At 32.5% G+C, this 20,769-nt stretch overlaps 1 protein-coding gene across 4 annotated transcripts in view; it reads right to left on the bottom strand.

The window, feature by feature from the left end:
• Positions 1 to 20,769, bottom strand: part of LOC132697907 (heterogeneous nuclear ribonucleoprotein C-like 1) — a 445,425-nt gene that overhangs the window by 294,792 nt on the left and 129,864 nt on the right. Inside the window, exon 1 of one of the 4 annotated variants that reach the window (XM_060663661.1) lies at positions 20,592 to 20,741. The exons of the other annotated variants lie outside the window; for them this stretch is intronic. The gene's annotated coding sequence lies outside the window, so the exon portion shown is untranslated. Of the gene's footprint in view, positions 1 to 20,591; positions 20,742 to 20,769 lie in introns of those variants that run through there. 4 annotated transcript variants of the gene reach the window in all.

Here is a 20,769-nt window from a genome sequence, read left to right as displayed (position 1 = left end):
GCTTTTGAAGATTATCCCTTCCCTTGAAAAAGAAGTATCCGAAATGAACGACGAAATGTGATTTGGCATCAGGATGGTGCTCCTGGTAACAGAAGTCAGGAAATTAGCACCTATTTAAATGCACACTATAAAGAATGGTAGTTAAAGTTAAAGATTTAGTTTATTTTTCTGTATAAATATGCACACATACATTCCCATAATCTTTGGATCTTGGATGCTAAATCATAGTGGGCAGCACTTTAGCACTTGTTTTGTTCACATGCCGTCATAGCCACCTTACACTAACTGAATTTATAGTGCAACAAGAAATATTTCAAAAGTAAAAATGTTAGGCATATAAAACCCTACATAAAATTGCCTTCATTTTTAATGCTAAATATGACAAGATTATAAAAATAGGTATTTTACATAAAAAAAAAGTGCGATCTTATTTTTCGCGTACCATGTATTAATAAGTATCGAACTTGCTCACGTGAATCAATAAATGCTTCCGAATGAAGAAATTGGCAGATATTTTACGTCTTGCGGACGCATAAAAAAATTAAAATATCAAAAACGGTTAGGCTTAGGTATAGGACATTATACACAAAATATGTCTAGAATTTTGTATAGAATTCAAACATGAAGTAATATACCAGGTGTTCCTTTTAAAATAAGAAAGTTTATAGTCGCCCACGAAAAATGAAACACCATTAAGGTTTGTAAAACCAAAATTAACTTTTGTATTTAACTGTTGGCTCCATCCACTATAGTTTCTGAGATAAGATGGTGTCCTATGATAAACGGCCCACCATATAAAATAAACATTATATAAAATTCGATTCGAATCCATTATTTGGACATCCCCTGCATTAAAAGATAAAACAATATTAATAATAATTACCCACATTTTGTGCCGATCAGTTGAGTGCCCGAATTCAATTTTTGCAGTAACAAAAACCCACGTCGAAATGGAAATGGATTTGGCCCAACAAAAAAACCTTTTAATATGTTCAAGTGTATAAATTACAAAAGCAATGCGAAAATGCGTTAATTCAAACATAAAACATAATTCACGTCAGTGTATCATAACATAATAATTGTCATATAGTTCTTGCGTTCGCTTTGAAATTAAAACGTGCTTTTAATTTAATTTAATAATACAAAATATATTGAGTTTTCATGTTGAATAAGCTAAACGAAAAATTACGCGTCGGTACTGATGAAGCCGTATTTATTTGGAAAGCTCTTTATGAAATGAAATCTTTGCCAACCCCTTGTTTAACCGCGTAAATTTCCGACTGGGATACAATCGTTACAGGTTCCCAATAATTTTTGCAATTTTTTATTTTTTTATTCAATAAACGAACTGTTTGTTTTTTTTTTTCATTAATATGCTTGAGATTTTGAAAATGTGCAGTTTCTCTAAAAATATTAAATTACTAATAATTTTTAAATCTTTCGATAGTGAAGCATCGTGGAATGGCGTGGTTGCTTACTTGTCAAATTGGGATTAGCCACTAATTACATCATAATAGTTACTTGACATGTTGCTTCAAAATAAAACAATAAACAAACAAAAGGTAAAGGATAGTAAGACATATTTCTTTCTGCCATGCCATGCCCTGCCATGCATAAATCTATAACAAATATTAATAAGATACTAACCCAAAAGAAAAAGAAACAAACTAAAGGAAATAATAGACACCAAACATAAAGAGGTCGCTTAAAAATTATAATTGAAAACATAAACACATGAAAATTCTCCCCTAGTCAGGTTGATGTGAACACCTACAGATCATTGAAGATACCATAAAACTGCATGAAATATCATTAATACATAAATAGGGTTCTGCGCAATTCCCAAATGTTTTCTTGAAGCACGTGGCGAGAAAATTTATAATAAAACAGCTTCTGCTAATCCGTTCAACTTCCATTTTATTTTCAGTGTTGAGCAATTATTGCTTAACTGTATACTATCCAGCTTCTGTTAGTAAAATGCGTGATATATGCAATATTATTTTCTCGAAAAAAAAAAACGCTAAACAGATCAAGTAATGTTTTCCCTTTGCAGACATATCTTCTAAATTTAGATTAAAATCGAATGATAGCCTATAGTCTTCGACATACAGCGTGAGTTTGACTTTATAAATATTAAGATGCTACTTAACAAATTATTTAGTTATGGATTTTATTGATTCAAATCTTTCTTAAATAATAGAATCCAGATAATAAAGCTCAATAACTAATAGTTTTATCCCAGAATCTGTTCACCACATTGCTAACAGTAATCTCTTTCTTTTGCACTACGAAGAGATTTCTGTTTCTGGTAGCAATAATTCTGGAGTACTAAGCAATAGTCCAAAACAAAACATTGTTAGGATTCAAGCTTTCTTGCACAACATAGTTATTGGTGTAAGGAAAAGGAAGAAAAAGCCTTTTAGTCAGACTGGACAATCTAAAATATTTGTTATATATTAGTACACTTAAATTTCTAGGTGTTTATTGTAATCCTTACTTAACCTGGACCAACCAAATATATCCTACTAAAAAAACTTTACACCCATTGCTACCTGATGTGGAGAATAATGCAATTGGTTTCCATAGAACTTTTGCGATTACATTATTATGCCTATGTTCATTCATCCCTAGCGAAGTATTTAAATTTGAAAAGTGAATCCTTACTCCAAGTCCTATTATTATTAACTGTATGATAGTACAGTCAATTAAAAATTCCACCATATGTAAACAAGTCAAATCTAATTTTGATAAGAAAATTCTTAGTTATAAACAGTCCATTGTGGCTAATAGTCTACATGACATTGCTTATATTTCTACTTATACAACTTTTCTATATAATTTAAAATTATATACACCGATCTAGCGAGAAGCGTCACTTTACCATTTCAGTTTCACTTCCACGGATCTGATCTGATGTTTTCGGATATATTTCCCACGCTTTGAATTTTGACGTTTGTCAATTCTGACAGTCATGTATTCGTGTTTTGCGAAAATGTACGCAAAAACTAACGGTCGTAGTAAAAGTATAGTGTGCAACACGTTCGGTAAACTTTTTAACTCACTCGTTTATTAAACACTCGCTCCGCTACGCTTCGCTTATGTCAAATAAATTCATAAGTCAAATGCCGTTTACGGACCTTATAGCATAATATACTATTATCGCATTTGTTGCATAATATACTATTTTCTACTCCCGTCTGTAAAATACCTAATTACACAGTGGGAGGAAGCAGACATTTCCGCGATTTTACCGCACAGTTTGAATATTGGCATTTGTTTGTTTGTGCTATAAGCCACAATTGAAATATAGTTGACTAGTCGGTAAGTAAAGTGACATTTATAATTTAAGTTTCAGATCGCACAGATAAATGTATAGGTTTAATGGCAATTGGTAAATGTTTTTTTTTAATGGTGTAAAATTTATTAATCCGATTATCTCCTATTATTTTTAATTTGTTAAATTATGATTTTTTCGTGACGGTCATAGAAAAATATAGTATGCAACAAGTTAGGTAAACTTTTTATTTCGCTCATTTATTAAACACTCAGCTGATGCCAAATAAACTCGTCAGTCAAATGCCGTTTACCGAACTTGTTGCATAATTTGCTATTAACTATCGGTAAAAGATGGGTCATAACTGTTATATTTTAAATGAGTTTATGAATATGTGTGTATTTAATGTTATTTGAAAAAAAAAATTGGTCTAGGAAAGTTGTTATAAATGTTCAAATATTAAGATCCATTTGTAACTTTAACGTCATTTCCAAATTCAAAAAATCTTACAATTTTATTTTTCCAAAATTATTTAAAAAACCTAAGCACTTAAACGCAGGATTTACATTATTTTCTTTGAATAAAGACATGAAATGTTCTGCAAGTGTTGCGTTTTATAATACTAAAATAGCGGCAATTAAAACGAGGGTTGTTGATAGCGGGGTTATCTATTGTCATGTGTTAATGTGGCCGCACACTCATACGTGCGGTTAATGTGGTAGAAACTACCCAACCAAGGATTGAAACCTATTAATCGACAACAACTTGCTCCATTATGCTCGGTTAATAAGCAGAAGGTGAAATTAGAACGTACGTCAGCCGAAATTCGCATATTATCGAGAAACATTTTGGAATGCTAGATGATATATTTAGGCAATTTTATGCCAAAAGTGACAATTTATCCGCCATAGAGCAACAGATTTAAATGAAAATAACAACATTTTTCAACACTGCGCAATGTAATAATGGTTAAAATGATACAGAGTGTTGCAAGTTGCAAGGATTTTAAAACGGATAGTAGGCACCAGCGGAGCGAGTTTTTAATAAACGCGTATCTGAAGAAGTTTACAAACGTATTATTTATAGTTTTTCTACGACCGACAAGAAAAATCACTGACTGAAAGGCATGCTTTTCGTATACTCTACCCTATATTATATACCAAGCTTTCGATTTTCGGGTTGTGTTGTAAAAATAGGGAGTTAAAATGGGCAATGGCCTTAATACTAAGTTACAAAAATTATTTTTATCCGCGTTGTTTTGGTTCAATCTTAATCATTTAGTATTAGGACCGAATAGCCTTTAAATGTTTATTTAAAGGCTATTCGACCCTAACCCTAAATGATTAACATTTAACCAAAACCACGCGGATAAAAATAATTTTTGACTCAGACTATGGAAATTTAGTACAATATTGACAAATTCTTTCGATTTTGCGATTTTTAGCAAACTGCAAACAAATCTGATGCGTCACGTTATTCAAAAGTCATTATGTAAAACTTCCGGGAAAGCGTTTAACACGCACGAAACTGTTATCAAAAGTTGTAACTCCTAAAATTGCTTATATGGAGATTTTAGCAATAAAAGTACGTGTCACAGCCCGAATTCAATATGTCACACTCGGTCGGCTTTTCATTACTTTTTGTTTGGTTTGCTCGCAAAAACCAGTGCCGGATAAGGCCGGATATTGCCGCGAATTTGAAACGCTTTTACGAACTTAAGCAATAGTCAAACTTGAAGATGGTCCCGATTAACCAATGAGTTTTCTTTTGGATCTTTCAGTCTTATGCGGTTGTGCGGTCAAGAGCTTTGATAAGAATTTTTGAAATGAAAATAGATTGAAATAGAAACAAAGCTTAAAAATGGCAATGCCGACTTTTGAAGACCAGCTACTAAAAAGTGCTGATTTGTGGACGTATTCTATAATTTATTTATCAATTTGTCGAGTTTATTTTGCAAACAATCCCAAATTTATACCGCATACCGTCATTCGATTGAGTGCTCGGTAGTCAGTTTTGGAAGAAAATTAAAAATTTTAATACGAAAATTAAAATAAAAAAAAAATTAAAAAAACGAAACAAGAAGCGCCGCAAAAATAACATAATCGTTAAGTCGTATAGACGGGATTATCTACAAGAGCGGAAAACTTTTTTTAAGTTAATTTTACCAATAAAGTTACCTCTGCATTAAAAAGATGACTTATTTTTTTTTGCTTAACTTTTGACTTCAATCCAAATACCCCTACAGCCTCAGTATTGATTTGAAAAACTTCCTCATACTAAATTTGAAACTTAAATGAAATTAATTAAAAATATTTTTAATGTTTCATACGGTAATTCTATTAATAACAAATTCAAACTGTGAAAGTTTTAAATCGTTTAATATTTCAATTACCTACTCGCCGCCACTGTTTTATCGCCGAACTTCGAGCCCGACTCGGGTATGAAAGCGACGTAAAAAGTAGAGCGACATGAAATTTTCTATTGCGTTTCTCGATTATTTTTGTTTAATTTTAAGAATAAATTTAACAATAAGCGATTTTTCAAATTCTGATGGCAACTGCATTCTGCATTAACCCCAAATCAAAAAACTATTATTAGTCGCCACAGGTGGTGAACAAGGATAGATGTTTCCAAGCGCTTTATACGAAAGATCGCAGCATCTATGTTCACTACCGTGAAATACCGTAGAGTTAATAGAATAAATTGGGGAGTTGTTTGATGATAACATAATTTCTTTATTAGTATTACACCCTTAGGACTATATAATTATTAACTTACGCCCATACATTTCTTGAAACCAATTTAATTATATTTAAACATAACGGGCTATTAGTGTCTAAGACGGTAAATAGAGGAAATAGTTTTCTTATTTACAAACAAGCAAACGCAATCAAATACAAACAATGTTCATTTTCATCATTTTGCTTTAACTAGTCAACGCATTAACTATAATCAGAACAAATACATATCAAAGCAATTTTTTAATTCCATATCAAAAATAAACCCTTAAGTTCTTCCGCCATTCCTAATAATATCTGGATTTCAGGGACTGGGATTGCGTTTTTATAAAAACAAATTTATTTTTCAGAAAAATTAAGACAATGTCGCAACTCAATCCGTTGGAGGTTGACGCATGCGCGAGATGTCGTGAATACTAAGGTTAAGAATTGGAAACTCACACCACACCGTGACCTGGAAAACAGCTTCCAGATGGGAGGTCGAGACAAAAGAAATTCCTGTAATATTTGTTAAAAAAACGATTTTATTATCGAACAAAATGAATGAAAAAATATATATTGGACGTAATACAAATCGTGAGATGCAAAATAAATAACTTGCAGAGAATGAAATGACACAAATAACATGCATTCGACTAACAAATTAAGATAATAAGGTTTGACAATGCAAAAATAACTATCAGAAAAATATGTTACAACAAAATTATTTATTCAACATTTCTGTCCAAACTAAATACGTAAAAAAATAAAACTAAAAGGAGAACGGTGACATTTCCTAAAGTCTGAAAAAAATAGGGCCCTGTAAATTAAATTTAAAACACAAATAACTTTTTTCTATTTAATGTTTCTATTATAAGGCAATGAAGATTGTGATTTCAATTAATGTATTTGTTGTTTATATTATTTAATTTTACTGCCCAAAAGAATTTATAAATTCCTTAAATTTAATTAACCTATTTTTTTTTAATTCAACCAATGGCTTTCTGAAGAGCAGCATATCAGAAATTCTTTGAAACAAGTTCTAAGTATTTACGAACATTCATATTTTGAATGCAAACGCTTCTACAAGAAACAAAATTTAGTATCAGAAATTTGCCGATAATTATTAATAGTTAATTTTTAATACCATTAAATATTATCACTCAAATGGAAAAAAGATATAAGCTATACAATATGCAGACAGAAAACTGCTCTTACATCAAACTTCAATTTAGTTCTGAAGGATTTATTTCAAGTTCAAGAAGAAATCACAGTTGTGTGTCAATGTTGGAAAAGCTTGATTGTCAAGATTATATCAATAAATAATTACTGGTTGCGGGCATACTAAACCATGCCTGGTGGCTTGAAGCTCTGTAAATGATGAAAATAGAAATACCTTGTGAAAATGTGAAACAACCAGCAAATACCAATATCACAAGACAGAACTCGTTTCATTCAATTAAAAAGAACGGTCACCAAAAAAAGACTGGATACTCAAAAGGACTTTAAAATATTAGAAGAATTTGATAACTCATATTTAGCCAAGTCAAATAAACTGACTTTCGTTTGAAAGTGAGCGTTTTTATTTAATTTTAGAGTTAAAAAAATAAACACACATTTATATCCTCTTATAAAACTTATGGATTCCTCCTGCGTAGATTTTTGTTGAGTCGAACTAGTTAACGTTTCGCCAGTCATCCTGTTGGCTCCTTCAGAGCTTGACTGAATCTGGCTCGCATTTTACTCTGTACCTGCTTTTATATTATTTGAGGGGGGCGGAGCTACATGAGGGGCATAAACCGTCTCGGGTGACTGATTCTCATATTGGTCACAGGTAAATAACTGAATAGAGGTATAGACTCTTCGATTTGTCGTTGGTAGAAGTTTTCGTGATTGTGTTCGGCAACTGCTGATGAGTTTATTTGTCTTAGTCTTAAGGCTGTTCTTTGAACCTAGTTGATATTTTCAGAGCCTTAAGACTAAGACAAACAAACTCATCAGCAGATTCAGGTCTTTACTAATATGGGAATCACTTATCCGAGACGGCATTTATGCGTTTACGCCCCTCATTTAGCTTCGCCCCCCTCAAACAATATTTTAGCAGGTACAGAGTAAATTACGAGCCAGTTCCAGTCCGTCAGAAAGTTCGACCCAACAACAACCGAAGCAGAAGGAATTCAGAAGTTTTATAAAAAGTATTACAGTAGGCTGTGACCAAAAGAAAAAGTTCGCCGCGAAGGATGTGGGCTAATGTCCTCAATTAATGTGCCCACAAAAGGCAAAGTAGTAGTAGTAGCAGCAGTTCTATGGTACCTTAAACAGCGTCACCGCACCGTTGTTTTCCAGTTTGTGGATATGACTATCTCCTCCGTGGTTTAAAGTGTTACAATTCCCGGCGTATCCGTTTTTCATTAAAGTTTTTGCGTATATAGAGCGGACGCGTCTGCACAGGAAACTCGTAATTTCTCGTTCGTATTATGGCTAAGAATTTCGAAACGGTAGTTAAATAGTAATCGAGCGAACCCCCGCTTGTGGCAATTTCACCCGGCGGACTTGCTATCGACAACGTTCCGTGACGAACGCCACTAAAGGCACAAAAAGAATTCAATTTCGCATTTCGTACGCTTAAGGTTTCGGCATTTTTTTCTCGTCCCGCAATCTATCAAGGAAAATGCATCGATATGCCCGCATTCCGCATCATATCCGCATTTTCAATAGGACACAAAATATAAACAGAATCAATTTTGCGCGGAAACGTGTTCCGCGCAAGGCACGAATCCCGGTATAATAAATAATGAAAATTTTAACCTTATGACGTAAATAATTCACTTGGAGGTCTCAGTATACATGCCGCCGTGGCAGGTTTGTTGATAGTAAACAGGAGCGTAGAGTCGGCAGGTAAATTTGCCTCGCATAGACCACCGCATTAAACGGCATAAATAATTTTGTGTAATTCGGAAATAGAGCGGTGGGGGGTTGACAGACATTGATTATTTATGCTTCAGTTAATTGAAATAATGATTAACGCGACCAAATGAAAAGGTTGATGATCTGATGAGAACAACTTGAGGTAAATCAAAAGCTGCACAATATTTTTTTAAAGATAAAGAAGACACTTGACAAGAAGCAAAGAGCTAATTGGGGTTTAATAACAATAAAAACAATGATCCTCTTAAGAAAAGATGAAACATCCAAAATCTGACCTGTTAGGTGAAATATGAAGATAAAAAACTTTAAAAACTAAAGATAGTTTATATGAACATTTAATCTACAGGTTGTTCTTAATGGTGTGTACTAGGGACCATAATTCGTTTATCAAAGCAACTTCATATGAACATATGACCTAAACGTCTTAGAGCGAAAGAGTGGTAAAAATCTCAAGAAAAAAATATTTTTTCATATTATCCAAGAAATGATTCTCGATATCTTTGTGAACTTAGGTAAATGTGCATTGTGAGTAAAAAGGTGCACACCAGACTTTTTTATTCCTACCAGCACCGTCCGTTTGCGTGGCATAAGTTTCAAGAATAAAAAAAGATACGCCCCTGACATTTTCTCAAGTGAAGCACTTAATATATTTAAATATTCATTCAATAGAGAATGTATAGTGGACTTCAGTTATAAAGTACCCTCTAGGGATCCGAAAATGAGTGCTCTATAAGCGGAATTACGCTATAAAAAACACAAAAACATTATGTACGTACGTACATATCTTTATTTTGTCGAAAGTTCGATTCATCATCAACAGAAGATTCGTAAATAGTATTACAGTAACCTGTAGAAACTTCATTAATTTTTTTTATAGTGGAAGATAATAAAGTAATCATTTTTATGAAATTTGTTAAAAAAATTGATATTAGTTTCAACAAAACATACTTTTATTTAATCCCAAACCCAATCATTGTGATGAGGTATCTATAAATGTAACTTAAATGACTAAAATCTTGAGAGTTGAGGGAGTTAAGGAAATGTTAGGAATACATTAAAATTTAAAAGAGGTGTGTGACTAGGAGATGTATTATATGCTCCTTTCTATTGTTGCTGCAATTTTCTATCTAATGGAAAATCAAAGCTGACGGATAACTGCTTTAATATGGAAAGAATTGGAATTAAAATATTTAACGCCCAATAATCCCGGCGTTGAATGAAATTTGAATAAGTAATTATATTGCCATTAGATCTGTTAATAATATCACGGAAAAGAGAGCAGGAAGCAGAAAAATTAATTTCTTTCAAAAGCGGAAAGAAAAGGGAATTAATAGAAGCTGGATTCGGAGGAGAGTGGAGGGCTTCGACGAAAAGAAATTTAATTAGCCGAACAAAAAATACTCAGTAGAAAATATATATCTTGCAACGATTTATAAAAATATTAAAAGTTTTCGGTGCCCGTTTGAGCAATTATTCGCGTCGACGAATTTCTTAGCATTCTTATACATAAATACAGAAAGGGGCACTAAGGGATATCAAGTGGAAAAATATTCGTAGGACGCTCCGTTGAAAGAAATGAAAAATGATATCAGGGACACATAACAATTCATAGTATATTATGCAACAAGTGAACGTGTTGCATACTATACTTTTTCTACGACCGTTAGTCTTTGGCTACATTTTCGCAAAATAACACGAATACATTCACTGACATGGCCGTCAGAATTGACAAACGTCAAATTCAAGGCTTGGGAAATATCGCCAAAATCATCCGATTGCTCCCAAACCCGTGCGGTAAAATCCCGGAAATGTCCGAAGCGGCTCGTATCCGTGGGAAATAAAACTGACGTGGTAAAATGACGCTTCCCGCACGCTAGATCGGTGTGTAATTAGGTATTTTACAGACGGGAGTAGAAAAAATATATTAATTACATTAAATTTCATAAAAATTAGATACAGTATATCTGACCATAATTTGACACACATCTGTGAGTTTAGAGTAGAATGAATAAATATAATATTAAAATCAACCCTAAGACTTTTTAATTTTTGTACAATTTACAATAGATTGCTTAATATAGAACTTTAAACATTCTGTATTAACTATTTAATGCTGTGTTCTCCTCTTGGTTTTATTATTAAATTTCTTTCGTTCGATCAACCACATCATTATTTTATGTTCTTTGATAATATGATGAATAGCTTTTCATTAATTCTGGGAGGCAACGCCCATAATGATTTCATTCATTTCATTTTAAATGTCGCGTTTCTTCTATCGAACAATTCTTCAATTTGAACTTTTATAGATTAAATGATAAATGATATTATGGTAGGCGCAGGGTAACAATAATTAATTTTACTGCTATATTTTCTACTATAGTTTTTAGAATCCAATATCTGTGCTGGTTTGAATGGAGTGTATGGGTTTTATGGTATTATAGGCTGGCTGGGTCATTCCTCCAAAGCAATCTTTGAAATCGTAGTCATTCATATCATCGACATAATCACCTGGTCGAGAGAGATATCTGAGATCAATAAACCCTCATTTATATACCTAAAACTATTAGTCTTCTTCTTTTTCCCAAAAGGAGTAGAATAAATTCCGTTGGCCATAATTTAAATAATGTCAACATTTTCTTGTACTGAAAAACTAGGATTATTATATCTTATCATATGCATTTAAAATGCTGACCTATTAGTTCATTAGAAGAATTTTACCGTTTCTTTTCATTGGAACAACTTGTTGCACTTGAAATTTTACTCATTCAGTTAATTCTATTGATTTTCTCGTTTAACAACACATAATAAAATTTGCACAGAAGTCTGATATAATCCAGTGTTGCCAAATCACATGTCATACGTATGTATCGTATGTATATTAAAAAAATAAAATTTTTAAGATAGAGCGTTATAAAAAAAATGACATAATAGACAAAAATATGGCGGTTTTTGGAAAAAGTGGCCCCAAAAATATACAAATAAGCAAACAGCTTTCAAACATCAAAATCACTGTAGACCTGCGATATTGACCTACGCTTATAGACAACCATCTTATGGTCGTCGTGGACGGAATATCCTGTTTTATTACTTCGCACCATCAAATGCTTTCAGTGGTCCCTGTAATCATCCATTTGTTCCCGTGCTTCGAAATTTTTTAGAACACAGGCAGGATAGGGCCAAGCCCATTCGGCTCGCTCGTCACATTTAATTGGATTTAATGGATTTAAGCACATTTTTATTCATTTACTTTTTGGGTAGCAGGATAGCAAAATTAAGAGTTTCGTGTTTTTTTTTTCATGAGTAAAGTTAAGAGTTAGTAATGAAATGCCTTAGATGGTCCAGAAATAAATTACCAAAACCAATTACATACAAAATTTATTTTTCTTCCATTTTATTTATGAATATTAATTAATTTTTTTTTGAGTTTTGGTTTATTGCATTACCAAAGTAATACATTACTATAATTATTCCACTATTTCTTGCTTTTTGAGTGGTAAGTTAGCAAGACATTTTCTGGAAACTAAAGAACCCGACTTGTTTCCTAGTAACAGAATCTTAAAAACTAAAAAAAAAATGTTTTTTTTTTAATGAATAATGTATAACACTTTAGTTGTCAATGAGCCTTGGAAATATTTTCCCAGTACCTTCGTATCTTTTATAAATTTGTTATTAGTACTGATTCAAAGCAATTAGATTTCTTTAGAAAATATCGCGCGATGCAGAACATAGCAAATTTATGCGACAATCAAAAGACGAATAATCCCGCGGAAAACATTTACAAACCTCAAAAAGCGAGGTTCTTTTAAAGTTAACACAGAAGCCGGCAGATAATAAACTTTGTTTTTCGTAAACTTTGCCAAACAAGCTCCTTACGTTCCCGTCACTTTTGAGGGAACGAAACAACTATAAACCGCATTCCGCCCGCTAAAGATTTCCGCAGATAATCCGCTTTAGTTTACTGGCATTTATACAAAACGCCACTAAAAATGTTTTATTTATCACCGACGGATTTAAGATTGTTATTGTTTCGTCGTTTTTAGCGTGAAAAAGTTGTTGCGGGTGAAAATTTATTTGCCGGGTACGTCAGATGCAACGCTCGCGTTGACGTTCCGGGTGAAATATAATAAACTTGAGGAGGAGAAGTTTAATCAGAGTGAGATTGAAAACGTTCGTTTTTGCGATATATATTTTCTGTTTTGGACGAAAGCTAGTCTTGTAAGCTTTTATATCTGCGCACCAAGAGAACTCGCTGATTTATATACCCCGTCCTTAAAAGCGGACATTTTCAAAGTGCCGTTAAAACTGACAAACTGGTCTTTAAGTAATTCCTTATCTTACAGCCAGTTCGTCAATTAACAAAACCCCAGCTGGTTCCTAACTGCAAGTTATTGCTACGAACTTTTTTGAAAGGAAATTTTTAAACTCAACTTTGGTTAGCTGGTTACTTTGACGTATTGCCATTCTGAATGAAACTTTGCATAAAAAATAACGCACCACTAAAATTTGACACAACTTCATAACAATTTCATAACTCTTTCGCGAACTGCCGACTCTATTTAAATGTATATATTATTTATTTTTTAAAAACATTTTTGAAATAAAAAAAACAGTTTTCCGTTCAACATATTGTTTGTTTGTTCAAGTCTTTACCTGAGTTATTAAATGAAATTCGTAATTAAATATCAAACGAATAAATTTGTCATATTGAAAGATGAGTTTTCTAATGCCAGACCACATATTGCAAGAATATTGACACTTTGGATCCAGCTCCATCCATTATCCATTATCCAAGGGTTGTCATTAACCTACAATGCAACAAGATTATTACCTAAAATTTCAGAATTTAAATTTAGGTAAAATTGTGGTCCGTAATAGAAAATAATTTTATACCTACTTGTGTCTCAGGAGATGCTTCCGCCCAAATGTAGAAAACACTATTCTGTTGAGACTAAGGAAGTTATAAACAATGTTTATTTGACCCTCATTGACCGTGGTGCCAGGAAGCAAACATCTTTAGAAGAAACGGCCACATTGACGAAAATTCCAATATCAACTGTATTTGCAAAAATTGTAAATAATCCCATTTCAGCGAGGAATAAAAGAAGCGATGCTGACATTTTCTCGAGTGTAGATGAAAGTGATCAAGATATAATACGGCGTAAAATTTACCAGTTATACGAGGAACAAAGCGTGCCTACATTAGATATCTTAATTAGAAGGCTTAAAAAAAATGAAACCGGTGTTAAATGTGGCAACTACCTTATGGAAGTTTATTCCACACATGGGTTTTAGATTTAAAAAAATTGACAAAAGGCAAGTTTTAATGGAATATTTTAGAATTCGAAAATGGGGACTGGAATATCTATAAAAAATTATTATTTACAGAAAACAACAAAAGTCAATTATTTACTTGGATGACATACATAAATAAATATTGTTTAGTATCTTTCCTAACAAAACCCCAAATAATTAAATTCTAAGCAAAGTACGGACCTGTTCGGCCATATTTCATTCTTACAGCTTGCCCGGGTCTTTCCTTAATTCGTATCAGTTAGTCACTTTCTTATATCTATGAACAGACTTTAGCTTAGAGATCCAAACTACCAGCTGCCCCCTTGGATGTATGAGTCGTCGATGTCGTCGATAAAAAGTAGGACATTAACTTATATTCTGTTTAATACTTTTTTGTAATAAACTGTAATCGTTAATTTTGACATTAAATTCCGTTTTTCACTTAATGAGTTAGATAAAGAAGTGAATAAAAAAAACAAAATTATTAGAAACGATTCTCCACCTAGGTGATGAACATTTTAGAAATAAGACAGCCTGGGAGGACACAACATAATCCTTGGGTATTAAAAAAATAATGGATTCCGCGTGTTATTCACAAAAGCGGACATTTTCTGAATATCTGGTATTCAAAAGCGGAAGTGTGCTTAAAAAGTAAATTGGAAACACGTATCTCCTCTATCTGTGTGCTAATAATTTGTCTTATGTGTAAAAAGGAACTAATAGAAAATGCATAAAATTTGTTAAAAACCGAAATGGCTAGGAAGTATTTACGAATAATTTTTTTGGTTCCAAAAGGTTCTAGTGTATTCCAGGGTTTTGAATCACAGAAAGACCACAATGGGATGAAGTTAATATGTGAATTTTGTGTTTAGTGTTTCGCATTCCTTCTTATGTCATGTCTGAGTTAATCCACCTAGAGAAAATGAAGGAAGCTAAACTCTTTGTCTCCTGGAGGATCGAAAATTGGTTAGTTGGTTGTGGTGTCAGATCCTAGGTTAGTGTTGGTTGGATAGAGCTAGTGGGGAAGTGATTCGTAAACTTCAATCTGTGATAAAAATGAAGGAGTAATTGTTCAAAGGAAGGAAACGTTATCACACTAAGTCAATTTGACAAAAGATATGCATGAATTAAATTCAAGATTATAGGGAAAAAACTAAACCATTTGGAAATTAATAAAAAATAAACACCCTTATGATAAAGATTTTCAAAGGTTGATTTTAGAACAAGAACACATTTTAGAATGCAAACATTACAATATCTTGGTTAGAATTTTATAAAAGTCCTTTTCAGCTGTTAGAAGTTGGGATTTTGGTATGTTCTGTTTTTGGTTATATTTCAGTCACTGGAATAAGTAACAACTACAAACTATTCTTAGTAAAGAATTAGAGTTATTTTTATATAATCCCATTAGTATTTTTTTGCACTTGTCATTAGTCTTTGAGTGGTAAATAAATAAAACCTAGTTAATATTAGTCCGCGTTTTTGTGTTCCACTTGTCATGGTAACCATAACAACAATTAGCGACTTTGACGATTAGCTTTCAAAAGACAAAAACTCTCACGGCATCTGCGAATTAATTTTCAAGCCATGTTCTCGATCATTTCCGTGACAGTGCACCGGCTAATTTAATTGGGTAAACAGCGGTGACAGAAAGAGGAGTTTGCTTAAAATGTTTGGCCCGTGTGGAGAAGAACAAGTTGCCGGTTGTTGGACGTGTTTATTTTTAAAACTCGGCCGTTCTGCATCGTCGGTAATTGATCGGATACTAATAGCGACGCATCGATGGGATCGTCGCAGCTGCTGTCGTTAAGCGATGATTGATTGCCATCTAATTACATTACAGTGGTGCTGAGTGACAAGATCGATGCGGTCAGTTTGTGGCGTCACATCGAGTATGCATCTGGACCGCGACAAGGTTGGGCTTTTACAACGTACAAAAAAACCCGATAACTACGCCCTGGCATCTAATATACGAGGTCAGCGCCAAAATTTCCCGGCCTGACATAGATGCAGCTCCAGTATCACGATAAAACTTTGTCTTCTTTTAAATATATGTCTTAGTAGGCTGCGAAAAAAAAATGAAGTCTTGCGTCAAATAGTTTTTTGTTGACAGCATTTTAAACAAGACTGAAGGAGTCTCGCGGGTTCTTGTCCTAGGCGTCCCTCTATCGTGCTCCTGCGAACCAGCACGGAACTTTCGCAAAATCGAGGTAATTTGATTGTGAATACACCCTGTGTGTAGTGTCCTTCACATCTAGTAGAACTTCAAAGTTACGGCATACTTCGGTAATTATTAAAATTTGTACTGGTAATTGCAATTTAAAAATATATTTTTTAGTTTACGATACTGTTCATATCAAATCATCACATCTTTAAAAGTTTTTCATGTATCGTCAATAATTCATCCACAAAAGCGGAAATTTCTAGGATCCATTAGAATTTTTTGCCCATAAACGACGTACCCTGTATACATTTCCAACAATGTTCGAAATAGAGAATATAGCCCTGGATCTCCTTAGTTTGCTGGTATCCGAATTTTTCCAATGGACAAAATGGTTTTCAAAAAACTACTTGTTTTCTGAAACCATGCAGTACGTGGTAATAGTAAATGTCTAGATTGAGGGCGAGAAATGGTGATTTTCATTTGGATTTTTTCAAATATCTGGAGCAGCGTATGTGATACATGAAAACCGTAAATACAAAAATTATAGCATTTGATACGGCCTATAACACGGATTAGCTATAGTTTGAACGAATTTGGATTTACTGTTGATAATTTACTATCTAAAAGAACAACAATTTTCAGGGTCTTTTAGATTTTTGGCCACAACTAAAACACCTTGTATATAATCGAAAAAATGCGTGAAACAATAGTTATAGTGCCGGGTCGCCCACATATTACGGATGTAAAATTTTTCGGATCGGATGAATGGCTTTGGAGGAAAAGATGTTTTTCTGGATGCCAAAATAACCACAAAAAAAATCTAACATTAAAAAAAAATATTTCGCGTTATTTTATTGCTCCCAATTTAAAAAGTCTAAGTCTGAAGTCGGTAGCTGCAAATTTGGAGTACTTATTATGTTTTTTAATATTGCACGGAATATCGAGAACACCCTGTGCAATACTTAAAAACCGTAAATACAAAAGTTTAAGCTTTCTAGGTGGGCTATATCGTTATGTAAAAGAAACTGACATCTAAAACACAGTTTCAGTCAAGCTCTGAAAAAGCAACAATTTCGACTAAGCAAAAACCAACGCAGGAGGAATCCAGAAGTTTTGTAAAAAGCACAATGTTGTACTAAATGCTGTTTAAACGAACAAATATAATAATATATTATGTAAAAAGTGTGGTAAGTGTATTTCATAAATGTGTTGCATATTATACTTTTCCAAGACCGTTAGTTTTTGGGTACATTTTTGCAAAACAACACATACATTCACTGACATGACTGTTAGAAATGTCCAAATTGGCTCGGATCCGTGAGAAGTGACACTTTTCGCACGCTGGATCGGTGTATAAACAAGAAAATTTGAATCTAGACAATATTTCTCTTGTCTACTTACCATTTGAGTGTGTGACTCCGTTTGTATGGGTCAAATTTATGAATTTACACTTTTAGTAAAGTGAATATCATAAAAAGTATGTAAATTTACTTTTCTTTACAGAAAGGCTAAGATTTACAATTGTTTTACGACAAACTATTTATAACATTGCATTAAGAAACGTAAATTCACATGTTTTTAATGAAAATGTATATGAAAATATGTTTAAAATATTGAAATAGTTCTGTCCATTTCATGGAAAAATGATGGTTTAATAATATATCAGCTTAAAATACATATTTTTTCAACCCCCTTTTGTAAAATATCTAATTGTATACTGATCTAGCTTGCGGAAAGTGTCATTTTACCACGTCACTTGCTTTTCCTACGAATTCGGGGTTACGGGTTTGGGAGCAATCGGATGGAGCAATGAATTTTGACGTTTGTCAATTTTGGCGGTCATGTCAATAAATTTATTAGTGTTGTTTTGCAAAAAATCACTCAAAAACTACCGGTCGTAGAAAAAGTATAGTATGCAACAAGTTTGCTAAACTTTTTAAGTTGTTACACACTCGCTCCGCTCGTGCCAAATAAGGGTGACTCAAATGCCGTTTACCGTACTTGTTGCGTAATATAATATTAAGAAGGTGAATTTATTAGTGAGGCGTTTAACGGTAAATTTTCGAAATTGTTTAAAGTTTATCCTCTTGTACACTATAAGAATGTAACCGAGTAGTATTTCTAGGGAGAAACAAGTATCGTTTTAGTCTTTAGCTTATGATTAGGATGTATATGCTCAAAAAATGTATGTTCAGGTCACAACAAACTTTTTACTTTAGTAAATTTTTTAGGTTAAGTTGTTTTCAACTATATTTTTTAGACTATTTAGTAGTATTGAAAAACAACTTTGTGTACATAATTGACAAAAATACCTTTTTTCTGGTCATACAGAACCAGAGAGCATTTAATTGAATAATCAATATATTTATTTACATTTGGCTTTCGTCTGGAAAATGGGTATTTTTTAACGTTATAAATGATATTTTCAGCTACCATCCATAAATTATTTACTGTTTCAATTAAAGCCGGCTTTCGACAGTTAACTATATTTAGAATTGCTCGAATTGGGATTTTCTGAATCAATTTGGTGAACACTCAAAAACGGCGAAATAACTATTAACGGCGAATCAACTATTTTCAGCGCTCGCTATTTTCAATACTAAAACAAAAGTGTTGACAGGAATTTCTATATATGAAAGCACATTTTATTAGACGTCGACGCGTTAGTGCAAATGTTCGAATTGTATAATTAAGATTAAATAGAGACTATATGCGACCCTACATTATTTCGTTAATTTCCACCACCTCAAAATCCTTTGAATAGCTTTAAAAGTATTGAGAGCTACAATTTATTAGTGTGTTGTTAATGATTTTTACCTGCTTCGAGAAGATTGTGAGATTTTATATTAGTTTACAAAAGTGACCCAAATAAATATGCAAACACATAATTTCATTGAGATTGTATTATAACATTTACTCCCATTATAGTAGGTCGAACAAAACATTTTTTTTTTCGGATCTGACACACAGAAACTAGTTGCTGGTTTCTTCTAGAAAGTACTTACCACGAATGAGCTCTTAATTTTAATGGGAAGACAATCCTCATTATAGTTTTGCATTTTCGCTTTAGGCTCAAAGTAATTAATCATATATTATCGCCAATAGATTATTAAGCCAATTTTATTGATAATTTTTATAAGAAATTGAACGCTCTAATCTAATCTAATCTAAACTAACTTTTTGTTTTCAATTATTCTTATAGTAAATTGAGTGCTTTACAAAAAAGATCTCTTGTGGTTTTTATTTTATTTTAAATGAACTCGTTGAGAAATATTAAATTATGAACCTCAATTGTGATTAAAGAAAAATTATAAAAGAAAATGTCGTTAGAAAGGTGATTAAAAAATAATTTCAAAATTGTCATTTTATCAAAATAAATTTCAAGTTTTATGAATGTTGTGAAAAATTGTCAATTTAATGATTAAATTGAAAACATTTATTACACATTATGAATATATCGATAAACCATAAGAGACCACCTTTTTTATAGAGCATTGCATTTTCTATAAGAATAATTGAAAACATTTTACATAATTGTATTTCAGTCAATAACGAAATTCAGAACGAAAAGTAATCTTTCTTTAAATTCTTCCTCGAATATCTTTGAAATGGTTAGATTTATCAAAAAAGAATAATAGACCATTTTTATAGTAAAAATTATCAAAAAAATTGGTGATAAGATATAGTTATTTATATATGAGACTAAATCAAAAATTCAAAACTATATTGATGATAATAAAATAATCCTTCTTTGTTGACCCACCTAAATGGTTTTCTATTCTTCAACGACATAACACTGGTTCATGAATATTTCATTTGTATGTTTTCTAAGTTACTTTTATTTGAGACGTTTAGTAAGGTTTGGTTAATTTCTATTGCGAGTAATTGTTGGAAGACTGAAGAATATAAAATATATTATGTAACAAATTTGATAAATAGAATCTTAGGAGTTTGTTTTAGCAAGAGCGCAAAGCAGCACAGCGAAGCGAGCTTTTAAGCAACAAGATCTGAACAAGTTTATAGACGTATTTCTTCCGCTCAGAGTTTTGGGTTTTGGTTTTAGTTATGGGTGACGTGACCATTAAAACTGAGAAATGTCAAACTCTCTCCGAAACCAATTTTAGAGTAGGTGTTTTAAACATTTGTTATTTAAAAACAGCAAATAAAAAACAACAAAATTGAAAACCACGTTAGACAAAAATGTTGCCTTGCTTACCAAATGAACACGATACTTGCAGAAGTCGTCTGCTAAGGCACAAAACGGCGCAGCGATAAATCAAGGACATTTAGTTTTTTGGCGGCTCAAAACAAAAAAACAAAACGAATCGAAATACGAGCAAATATAAAATTTTCCGGATTACGTCGATGTTGCACGCGTAAAATTTATTTATACA

The sequence above is a fragment of the Cylas formicarius genome, unplaced genomic scaffold (assembly GCF_029955315.1).
Source record: "Cylas formicarius isolate icCylForm1 unplaced genomic scaffold, icCylForm1.1 PGA_scaffold_2__14_contigs__length_35257938, whole genome shotgun sequence".
NCBI classification, from domain to species: Eukaryota; Metazoa; Arthropoda; class Insecta; order Coleoptera; family Brentidae; genus Cylas; species Cylas formicarius.
Note: the sequence above shows the minus strand (reverse complement) of the source record. Positions and strands in the feature narration are given on the sequence as shown.